At 45.7% G+C, this 12,465-nt stretch overlaps 1 protein-coding gene across 1 annotated transcript in view; it reads right to left on the bottom strand.

Moving 5' to 3' along the window:
* NEK11 (NIMA-related kinase 11) overlaps nt 1-12,465 on the bottom strand; it is a 155,934-nt gene that overhangs the window by 122,694 nt on the left and 20,775 nt on the right. The gene's annotated exons all lie outside the window — the stretch shown is intronic.

Genomic DNA, 12,465 nt, shown 5'->3' with positions numbered 1-12,465 from the left:
GGGGGAGGGCCTCCTGCAAAGGGCTCTTCCTGCCAGCCGTAGAGGCCTAGAGGCGGCCTGGGCAAGGCTGGAGGCGGAACCTTGAACCTGAGACTGTTACTGCCTGCATGCCTGGAGCCTCCTACAGCCCGGAACTGCCTGCATTCTGGGAATCAACTCTGCAGGGCTGGCATACAGATAAGCGCTGCACACAGAAAAGCAAAGCAGCTTCCCTACCCTATAAAAAGTTCCTGTACTCCCCAGGGGACGCGACTTCACTGACCTCTACTCTGCCTTTGGGGTCTGTGAACCTCACCCCAGGAGCACAATAAAGTTCCTACTTGTTAGAGACTTGTTGCTCTCCACGGAAATCTTAAGCAAAAGACGAAAGATTTATACGATCTGTATGCAGAGCGCTGCGTGGAGAGTTCGATCCCCGGCCAGGGAGCTGACCCCCATGGCGCAGCAGACCTCTCCTGTGTCCCCGCTGCTCCCCTCAGCAGTGTGTTTCACTCGATCTGCCTGTTCTGCTCCCCACTCTGTCTCTGGTGAAGCCTCTCACCCTTCACACATCTGGCCTGTTCCCCAGTTCTTGTATACATAAATAAATCTTGAAAGAAAGAGAGAGAGAGAGAGGAAGGAAGGAAGGAAAGGAGGGGAAGAGAAAGGGAGGGAGGGAGGGAGTGGCGGAGAGAGAAAGAAAGAAACTTGGCCTGACCTACCATCCTTTAACTGTGCTCAGCCTACTGATCCTTCACCAGCCCAGGCCATGCGCCTGAGCCCCCTGTCTGGGGAGCTGGGGAGCGAAGGCCATCACCCTTTATTTGATGCTTATGTCTGCTCTCTGGGAGGAGTGACGTCCCCATTGGCCACCCTCCTGGAGCACAGAGGCCCCAACAGCCAGCGAGAGGCCTCAGGCATGTGTGTGGGGCCATGGGTGTGGGCAGTTGTGGTGGGGGCCAGACCTAAGGAAATATCACTGCCCAGGCAGGCAGGCAGAGCGCCAAGCCCATCTTCCATTAGGCGTGTAAAAAAGAGAAATTTCCCCCATGAAGTTCTGGTCTATTCTAGCTACTCTCTAGAGGATGATCCGAGACAAAGGAGAGTGTCTTAAATAGTAAATACTGAAGCCATGAATTAATTATAACCTATAGATAAGTTCTATTTTCTATGCTTTTCAACACTGATTTGGCCTACAAATACATTACCAGCACATAAGACTATTGCAAGTAACAGGATTAAATTATCAACAAGAAATAATAAAAGAGATAATAAAGAACAAATAAATGACAGTAGAGCTTTTTCAGATATGTTTCTTTGGCAGAATGGCTATTCCTGGCTCTGTCTAGATTGTATTTTAATTTGTGATGACAACTTGCATGCCACACTTCAATCCTGGTGCCATGACAAACTATGCAAGTTGCCTTTTGTTTTTTATTTTTCAGGAATGACGAAGAGTAAACAGAAGTTTCAGGAGAAGGAGGAGGAGAGGCCAATATTGCCTGAAGAAAAAAATGTCTATCATGTCAACCAGTGACTTTTTTCCAGATGGATCAACTAAAAGAGAGAACTGGCTTGAGTCTGTGTCCCAAGGCAGCACCGGAGCTCACTGGAGTTTCTCAGTGACAATGCAAGAAGAGAACTAACTTCAGAACGGACCTATCCAATCTTCTTCCAGAGAGCTCCCTGGAGGTCACGTGGGAGAGAGACACCATGACCAAGTGCTCTGAGGTGTGAAGTCCTTTTCCCAATGGTTGACCAAAGAGTCTGAAGCCAAGCCAAGAAATCTATGAGTGAGTATTAGTTCATTGGGGACCTGCAGATGCCAGCAATGATTTGGGGTGTTTGGGGAAAGCCTGTGTACTTGTGTACTTACTGCAAGGAAGCTATTTCCACAGTTCTAAATACAGCCTTCATAAAAGAAGCCATTTCACAAGAGTCCATTCAGAACAAATTGCCCTTCCCTCTCCTCAGAGCCAACAACTGAGTAGATTTCCTTCATGGGGGAGAGCTTTCTGGAGTTTCTGTCGAAAGACTCTAAAAGATTTCCTTATAACCAGGGAGGTAGCTGGGTCAACTCTAATTTCCCCCTCTAAAACAATTACAGCTCCTCCGCTTCTCAATTCTTCTCCTCCACACTTCCAAGCAAGCAGTAAGGTAATTCCATTGTGCTTATTTAGACAGATGAGTGAAGTCAGCAGACGTTATGGCTTAATTATCTTAAGAGTTGCTGGTGGCTGTCTAGCAGTCTCCTCACACCTCCGCCATCATGCTCTGGAGAGGACCACATTTTCTCTAACTCCTGGGATGAAGCATAGTTGATCTCAGCCTATCATGTAATCCTGTTTCTCTTGTCAGTGAACACTTTACACATGTGTTAAAGGGATAAAAGTCTCAATGACAGTTAGACAAAGAATGTGTTACATAATCCAAGTGGGGATTCAAACCCAGAAAGCAGTGCTGTGAGAAATGTTCAAACAATCGTGAGTTTCAACTTAGTTTACATAGGTTGAAACACTGGCATTAATGATGCAACTGTTCTTGACTGGGAGGCTTCTGTTTTTTTAAGTTGTTTTGCCCTAATGATAGCTGATACTGCTACTCACAGAGGAAGGCGATGCTGGGGTTGAACCTTTTGCTTTCTACAGCATGAACTGGGGAGAAGCAAAGGCCGGCCACCCACTGTTTAAACGTCCTTCATACAGTTCCTGTTATCAGTGGGGGGCAGAAGGTTGGTTTTACCGAAGGCAGAAGGCTTTGTATAGCTGTTTCACAGGCTTCAACCCTGCACAGAGGGCTTTGCTCTTGTCTGCTAGAGCAGGGAGAGCTTGTTCCCAGAACATTTTACAGTGTGTTCACTCATGGGATGCATAATTCCGGACTGTAAGATGTGCAAAGTCTCCTGGGAGCCTTCTGGGAAAGATGCTTCTGGATGACAAAAAGAGAAGCATGGGAGGAAACTCCTCTTTCATCTGCCTGTGCAGGTTTTCATCCTTACATCACCCTTCAGCTCAGTCTGCCTCCAGGATTGGAAGGGGGCTACCCTAAGACGACAGGCTGAATGACAGAGAAGGCACCAAGGTCCCTTATGATGTGCTGATCTGCTGACCTTCTCAAGCTTGGATCTACTCTCCCTCCAGACCTCTTGTTGGGGGATGAGTCTTTCTTAATATTTAAGTCATTTTGGTGGCCAAAGATATCCTGATACTAAAACCTCACTGCAAGAGGGAAGAAGAGACTTTTAAAGAAGAGTCAAAGCAGAGGTGGAGAATGTGGTAACTAGTCCACTCATTTGTACATGCTGAAGTCTGTAAAAACCCAATAGTTGAAGTTAGGTTGAGCTAAGCTGTACTTAAAGCTTAGAACAATGGCAGGCTCCCTGGAACACAAGCTATGTCTTCCATTCCTGACCTAGAAAGCACTAACTCTCTTAACTGAAACAAGAAAAGGTATGATTTGCCTCTTTTCTACATACGAATCTTCCCTCCCCAAAATGACAGTGAACAATATGAACATGAATCTGAAGTAAAGAAAAAGTATTTGGATAACTGACTAGAAATTCTTTGTTATTAGTAAACCTGGAAACTCAGACATGGTATTTAAATAATTTAAAAAGTAATTTTAGCCACGGAGTCAAAATTTTTAGGAAAAAAGTTTTAGGAGTTATCAAAGATAAATATCTGATAGTTTCACTTATAAGCAGAATACAGAGAAACAAAGGGTCAGGAAAAAGACCAGTTTGCCAGCTGACCATTGATCTGGGCCATGGGTGGGAGACAGGAGGGGGAGGAAGATCACAATAGGGGACTGTGGTGATGGGTCACGGGTGATGTGGTGGGAGAACTTAGGGGACTATATCTGAGGGGAGAAATCAGTGCTGCCCCCAAATTAACAAGGACGTAAGAAAATAAATAAACTTCATTATAAAAAAAAGATTTAGGAGTTATCAGAAAGGACCAGTATTCAAAATGACTGAGATTCTGTTTCCTTTCTTCGGGTACGGATAGAGAAAATCTGATAGCAAGCATCGGTGATCTAAAATGAACGGCAAGGAAGAAAAGACGAAAACAAAGGTATGGGCAATTCACCAACCAATAGCATAAAATAGATCAATAAAACAGTTGCGATGAGAAAGAATAAAGAACTCTTAAAACATTCGGCATCCCTTTCCCTGCCTTTCCATCAAGAAGACACATTTTAATAAATAACGATAGATAGGTTGTTTCATTCTTTTTTAGCGAAGGAAAAACTATGTAACTGCAGGAAAAACTATGTAACTGCCAACGAGACTGTTGGGTGAGGAACGCCAACAGAAGCTTCAGGCACTGCTGGTGCTGGGCATGCCGAGTGAGCGAAGTGTGGGCCTAATAACCTTCGGGGTGTTGCAGTGCCCCAGGGAGTGCCTGTGTGAGTGGGCTTTGACCCCAGGTGCAGAGAGAGCCTAGAGGAGAGGCCGGTGCCACAGGAGAGACGCAGAGGTAAGTGTGCTGCTCATGGTGCCTCACTATGGACAAATGTCACCTGAGTTCTTGGAACTCTGCTTTTCCTCTTCTAAAAAGTATAGAGACCACCCTTGTGCTTCTTACCCCAAATGACTTCATTCTGAATTTCCTAAGTCTGAGGTTTCATCTTTGTGACAGAAAAGTCCTGCTTTAATATTAGCACATTTTTAATCCGGAAGGTGGCTTGTTCCGCTGTCTCACGGTGCCTCAGAGCTGAGATGACCACTTCGATGACCTGGCCCCAGGGGCGCCCACAGCTGCTCATTCTTCCTCCTCCTGTCACTTTAATTCCTTGCCTGATTTTGGAATGTACCTTACGAATTTCTAGAATTCGAAAGCTAGACGAGACCCTCCTAGAGCAAATCAGTCAAAGTGCCGCCGCCCATTCAATTCCTGAGAATTGGTGTTTCATCCAAGGTCATGCTGCGAGTCACAGCGGAGCCACCATCTCACTCTTGAAGGAAGAAGCAGGTGACAATTCTGAAGCACAGGCTTCTGTCTCCAAATTGAGGAGTTCCCCAGCCCCTCGCTTTAGTGTAGTGATTTTCAGTGTCTAGTAACAGTCTGAAACTTCTTAGTTTTTTTAATAATTTTTCAAAGAGTAAAAACCTGCAGCTTTTCTCAGCACTAGGGGAAATGGGAAGAAGTGAAAGCAAAATACCTCTCCATGTGATTGGGGTCACGGCCTCGCTCTTGATGAGGCACTACTGAGGTTATGCCTGCTTTTCATTAAGTATCCTTTGAGTATTATGAAAAATCTACCCAATGGGTGAAAGCGACTACCCGTTGCAGGGTCCCAGATTTGGAAGTTTAGGATGAGGTGGGACAGAGGAGGGGGAGGGATTTCTCAGGGCTTTCCTTTCCTGGCAAGGTGCTGAAGTCTACATTTTTGAGGTTGTCCTAGACACCACCACCCAAGGAGTGTGACTGTGTGTGTGCAGGCCAGTTTGAAAAAGTTAAATTGTGCAATACTCATTTACTTCAAAAATCATGACATGGTGGAGTTTAATATGCCTCAAAACCACCATGATGGTGTCATAAGACTGTCCATCTAGACCGGCGTGAAAGGCACTGTACTGAGGGCAACAAAGACCTGTTTATGTCAGCAAGGAAATTGAGGAGCATGACAATGTCAGTGAGAGTGTGAAAGAATAATCTACCATGGATAAATCAGTTAGCTTTTGTTACGATTGTTATATGCTCCAAATTTACAATTAATGTTAGGTTAATCTTCAAAATGCAATATATCTATTCTAATGCATAATTCATGTCATATTTTTATTTTGAACATTGCAGGAAATCCTAGAATCGTGGCTTTCCATGGGGTAATGAGTTGGGAGGTGAAGCCTACCATGAAATCAAGATCTGGTGATAAATTGAGTTTTAAGAAGCAACAAAAACTGATTAGCTCCATTTTCTTGACTAGGTAAAACTAAAAAAGGAGAAGGCCTGTTTAATGTAAAATTAAAGTATGAATTGGGGAAGGAAGGCTGATGCTCCAAAAATAAAGTGAAAAGTAATTGAGGGTATCAGTGAAATAATGTCCCCTAATCTTATTTGTAGCAGGTGCTGGTTGGCTTCAAATTCACAAAGACAGTCAAACAGCAAACAGTTTGGGGGCCCTAAACATTCGTCTTTATTTCACCATTTCGTCACGGTGACTGTAATACCTGGTGACCTATGGACTTGAGCTAAAACTCTTTAACCATAAGCACTATGTCAGTCATCACTGTATTTCATTTTGAGATGGGAAGGGAGGGAGGGCCCTCCCCTCCCTCCCTGGTGGCGCAGCGGGTTAAAGCACAGCACTGAGAATCTAAAGCTGCTTCCGCATGAGTTCGATTTCCGCCTGCCCCGGAGGTGACCACATGGCGTGGCAGACCTCTCCTGACCCGCCCGCTGCTCCCCTCAGCAGTGTACTTCGTCGATCTGCCTGTTCTGCTCCCCACTCTGTCTCTGGTGAGCCTCTGGCCTGTACCCCAGTTCTGTATGCACAAATAAATAAATCTTTAAAAAAAAAAAAAAGAGGGCCCTCCCTGGTGGCGCAGCGGGTTAAAGCACAGCACTGAGAATCTAAAGCTGCTTCCGCATGAGTTCGATTCCCGCCTGCTCCGGAGGTGACCACATGGCGTGGCAGACCTCTCCTGACCCGCCCGCTGCTCCCCTCAGCAGTGTACTTCGTCGATCTGCCTGTTCTGCTCCCCACTCTGTCTCTGGTGAGCCTCTGGCCTGTACCCCAGTTCTGTATGCACAAATAAATAAATCTTTAAAAAAAAAAAAAAGAGAGATGGGAAGGGAGGAACGTAACGCTCCATATGAGTACAGCCCCAGTAGAAGGTTCAAGCAGATTCTGGGTCTTACATTTTTGCGGAATTGCACTTCTCCTGAACTATAAGTCTGTCTTTAGGGCTTGTCCTGCCAATGGAGCTCAAATTAGAATCTATGAGGAAGGACCTAGTTTCCATGAATGACAGCTTATGGGCAGATGTGCTATTTGTAGTGTACAAAAAAGTCACTTCGAGGAGGAGGAGTCAGAGGGACACATAGCTGGCCTGTCTCTGACCATTTCTGCAGTGAAGAAAGTGAGATACAGTTAAATGGCAAACCGCACTGACTCAGAACGAGCGACAGTCCCCACTTCTGACTCCATGATGGGGCCCCCGGCCTCCTGAGTTTGCAGTCAGAGCAGCTCACCAAAACACAATGTGAAGATATGCTCTGGGCCCTCCCTGGTGGCACAACAGGTTAAAGCACAGCACTAAGAAGCTGGCCGCAGCCACTGCAATGCAAGTTTGATCCCTGGCCCTGGAGGTAACCCACATGGTACAACAGACCTCTCCTGACTCGCCTGCTGCTCCCCTCAGCAGTGTACTTCATCCATCTGCCTGTTCTGCTCCCCACTCTGTCTCTGGTGAATCTCTCACTGCCCCCTGCACCTCTGGCCTAAACCAGAGTTCTGTATGCATAAATAAATCTTAAAAAAAAAAAAAGATATATGTTCTGATTCACCCTTGAAACCATACATTGTACAAAAATGGATGATGTAATGGATATATTAAAAAATAATAAGAAGAAAATAAGAAAATAAGTAACTAAATAAAGATATAAGCTCTGTGCCCAGGTTGATCATCTAAGTCACTAGGGGAAAAGGAAGAGATATTGTCCTTCTCTGGCACCCCCATCACCCAAACAAACAAACAAAATGCACATGTTGTGATTTTCATCAAAAGTATCCTTCAGAACTTGTGGCCCACTAAGCCTGCCACAAATCTCCAGCAAAGCTGAAGAACCAAAAAGTAAGATGGCTTGGAGGCATTTAGAACATGAAGCTGCAGCCAACAGGGGCTCTCATGGGTTTATGGAGACTAAGTCGTGCTGAATTAAACTCATTTCTTTTTGTGAGATGGCTATTTGAATAGGAGATCAGAGAGAAGCACTTAGTCGTGGTAGACCATGACTCCATCCCATCTTGATGAAGTCAGGTTAGCAGACATCACTGAGAAGAATCTTGTGATGTCTCTTCCTGTGAAGAGAGTCAACATGCTGGAGCCGTGGTCTCGGCCATGTGGAGGCCATGCCATCCGGACTCATCCCTACCACTACCTTCACCACATTATTAATGGCTGGGGTGGTGACCCTGGGACACGGTGACCAGGTCTCCAGAGGACACAGGGACAAGCAGCCTGAGCAACAGACACAGAGCACCACTGTCCAAGTGACTGCAGAAGCTGAAATGCAAATTGGGAACCATCCAGGTTGAATTTCTCAAGGCTAAATCTGAAAATCAATTCTTCACATCTAAGATGAATGAAACCTGGAGAGTAGCTAAAACCTGGAGAGTGGCCTGCGCAGCTGGTGTGCGGGGAGGGGAAGAATGGCCTCCCCAAATTCACTGTGAGCTATGCGAAGGAAAGCGTGACTGCTAACAGGCCCCTGAGAGTCCAAGTTTCTTTGGAAATGCAGAAAAGGCTTTAGGATTACCACACTCGGCGCCACCGGGCCCCTTGGGTTCAGGCCTGGAGCCCTCACTTCACAGAAGTTTCATCACCAAAGTTAGCCCAAGGAATGGCAATTAACATGTTGAAGGGTCTCAAAATCAGGCTGCCCAAAGAACAGAGGCACTCCAGGGACAGAACTCGTATATCTGGAGTAATAACTTAGGAAAATGTACGCTATAGTTCGCTTAATACTTATAACCAGACGGAGTCGTCCTTACTATCCCCACTTTACAGATGAGAAAACACAGACTGATAGTTACTGATAGTTCGGGTAACTGTCCAAGTTTGTGGAGAGACTGCGCTGTGAAGACAGGAAAGTGACCTTAAAGCCAAGGTTCTTTCTACTTCATTGTTAACGTAGCTTTTACACTGGGTGTAAGAGCTATAATAACCGTGCAGCTCCTGGACATGCTGAGATTTCGTGCCTCTGTGCCTTTCCTTCTATGTCCCCCGCTGGCTGGGAGCACCCCCCCCCACTGGGTCACCATAAACGCTCATCCGGGAGTAGGTGGCTGCCCTCCATCTCCCAGTTCCCTCCACTCTCCAGAAATAGGACCAGTGCACATGCCCCGCGCCCTGTGAGGAGCCGAAAGTGTCTATTTACACCCTTGTTTGTCTGACTGGCCTGTGAGCTCTTTAAAAGCAAGAGCCATGTCCAATTTTGTGTGGGTGTGTTTGTGTGTTTTTATCATAACAGCTTTACTGAGGCATAATTCACATGCCATATGATTAATTCTTCTCATATGCACAATTCAGTGGTTTTTAGGATAGTCCCAGAGACTTACAACACTATCTAATTTTAGAACATTTTCATCATCCCTGTTATGGGCTGAATTGTGGCACCCCCACCCCCAAATTCATATGGTGAAATTCCAACTCCTATTATTTTAGAAAAATAATTGATTATGTAGACATAAAGTCTTCGTAGAGGTGATTAAGTTTAGATGAGGCTGGGGAGGATGGGGCCCTAATCCAATATAACTGGTGCTCTTGTAAAGGGATACACATCAGGTATGTGTGCATGTGTCTCTCTCACACACACATACACACACACACACACCCACACCACAAAGGACATATGAAGACAGAGCAAGAAGACAGCCATCTACAAGCCAAGGAGAGTAAAACAACCCTCCTCACACCTTGATCTAGGACTTCCTGCTCAACTGTGAGAGGATATATTTCCATTGTTTAAACCATCCAGTCTGTGTTATTTTGTTACGGAAGCCCAGGAAAACGAATGCATTCCCCAAAGAAACCTCTTGCCCATTAGCAGTTTCCATATCGCCCTCATGTCCACAGTTACTGTCTATCACTAGTCTCTCCTGTCTCTTTGGATTTACCTGTTCTGGATATTTCAGATAAACTCAAATCATTCACTTGATACAATGTATTCAAGGTTCACCCATTTTTTAACATTTCATCCCCTTTTATGATAGTATAATATTCCACTAGATGGATATAGCAATTTTGTTTATCTGTTTGTCAGTTCCTATATATTTATTTCCAGCCACCTTCAGGGGTATGATCGCTCACTGTGGCTGTCACTTGCCAGGGATCTACCATCAGATCCCTGATGGCTAATGATGTTATTTTTCACCTGTTTGCTGGCCATTTTTATAATCATCTTTGGAAATGCACATACCTATATATTTTTATTGCCAGTTCCTGATCCTGAACTGGGCATATTGTAGGGACTCAATAGAAACCAGAATAGAAACCAGAAACCACTGGTATAGAATCACCAGTGCCTAGGTCCCAGCTGAGACCTACTGGAGAAAACTTCCTAAGTGCAGGCCTTGGAATTTACATTGAAAGAAGGTTCAGCGGGGGAGGGATCGACCTTAACTAAATTTGAGAAAAATCCCCTTAACTAAACTAAAGATCTTTAAACATCTGAAGAGCTGTACACATTCAGAGGCAAACATGTAGTCTGTGTTGTTCTAGAATGCACAGGTGGGACAAGTGGACAGAGTCACAGGAGGACATTACCTCATTAAGGGGTGTCCTTTGAGCTTGGTCAGCCTACTTGCCATGACACTCACAGCGGGAGCCTCCCCTCCGCCCCCCAGGTGAGAGGCAGCACTTGTCCTTGAAGGAAACATTGTTATTTTTCTACTTGATAGATTCCAAAATTTTATATATTCTGCCTTGTGATTAAATAATATAGCCTGGTATTGGTCATATCTAAAATGGACTCTGAGTCTCCAATGAAAGAGAAAAACATATGTTTTTCTTGCCTCTGGGTGTTTTTTCCTGAAAAAAAGGGGGAAAAAAAGAGTTGACAGAGCCACGTAAGCTCCCTTATTTTGAAGACTGCTAAAATACAATCTGTTCCATGTTAGGTTTCTTGGTTCCAACTTGGTTCCATGTGGCTGACTAATGCCATAGAGGAATTCGTTACAGATTTAATGAGAGTCCCAGATGCACCAGGCGTGTCTGGAGGGTGAGCAGGAACAGCTTCCCTGCCTGGTGGGGCCACAGCACCCAGGGCCGAACCCCATCCTGCTGACTCTGCTGCCACTAGAGAGGCCTTCTGATGCACACACCGCTCCTAGCCCAGGCCCAGACCACCAGGCTGCAGAGCAGCAATGTAAGATCATGGATAAATGAGCTGATAACGAATGAATTCAACATGTACACTGGGATCACAGGGCATGTGAGGGGGGAAAAAAAACCCTCAAGGTCAATGTATGCCTTCGAGGAGCTTACTTTTTAGGTGAACACCAACACAAGACCAAAAGTAGTCAGGGCCCTCCATGGTGGTGCAAGGGGTTAAAGCGCAGCACTATGAAGCTGCCTGCAGCTACTGCAGCACAGTTCAATCTCCAGTCTGGGAGGTGACCCACGTGAGGTGGCAGAGCAGACCTCTCCTGACCTGCCCGCTGCTTCCCTCAGCAGTGGACTTTGTCCATCTGCCTGTTCTGCTCCCCACTCTGTCTCTGGTGAATTTCTCACCTCCCTCCCCACACCTCTGGTCTGTACCCCAGTTCTGTATGCATATAGATTTATTTAAAAAAAAAAATCACATCTGGTGGCGCAGCGGGTTAAAGCACAGCACTGAGAATCTAAAGCCACTTCCGCATGAGTTCGATCCCCGCCTGCCCCGGAGGTGACCACATGGCGTGGCAGACCTCTCCTGACCCGCCCGCTGCTCCCCTCAGCAGTGTACTTCGTCGATTTGCCTGTTCTGCTCCCCACTCTGTCTCTGGTGAATCCTCTCACCGCCCCTGAGCCTCTGGCCTGTACCCCAGTTCTGTATGCACAAATAAATAAATCTTTAAAAAAAAAAATCACATCTTTTTTTAAAAAAAAAAAAAATGGAGTCAGGCAGCAGCCACAAGGTTCCCCATGCCCAAGGCAGGATCGCGTAAGCTGACAGCGGTGTGCACACAGCCTCAGGCTGCAGTGTTGCAGGGTTAATTTGTGCGCAGCCATCCAACTAAGGCACAGATGGCACTGTGGCAGCTCTGCCTGAGCCCGGGGCTCTGTTCACCACAAAGGACGTTTTGCAGCCTTTGTGTCCGAACCAGCGAATCTTTCATATAAAAGGCTAAAATTAAAATGCCTTTGCACTCTCTCTCCCCTATCAGCACGGGAGAAGTAGACTGGCGGGGGCTAGAGAATAATGATTAATACGGTTCAGAGAGATAGAGAGGTCCCGTCGGCAGAATGCCTTGAACATGTGGCTTAATTTAAATTCTGTCTGACAGGAAGGATTCAAGAGCTGTAAGATCTTTAGCAAGCCAGGGACATGGGAAAAGTAATATTTTGAAAAATGAGCTTGAGGAAAGTGGAGAGCAGTCCACCAGCCAATAAACCACTACAGTTGTAAAGTTTCAAGAGGCTAAAATAAGGTGGTTGTGGAGAACAAAGGTAAACCTGGGAGGCTCTTGAGGAAGAGATGGCAGGTGGCGAGGCCTGTGGTGGGCAAGTAAGGCAAAGTAAGCACATGTGACACTACCTACCATCTTTTTTTTTTTTTT

Source organism: Condylura cristata, unplaced genomic scaffold, assembly GCF_000260355.1.
Source record: "Condylura cristata isolate star-nosed mole 26May11 unplaced genomic scaffold, ConCri1.0 scaffold00033, whole genome shotgun sequence".
NCBI classification, from domain to species: Eukaryota; Metazoa; Chordata; class Mammalia; order Eulipotyphla; family Talpidae; genus Condylura; species Condylura cristata.
Note: the sequence above shows the minus strand (reverse complement) of the source record. Positions and strands in the feature narration are given on the sequence as shown.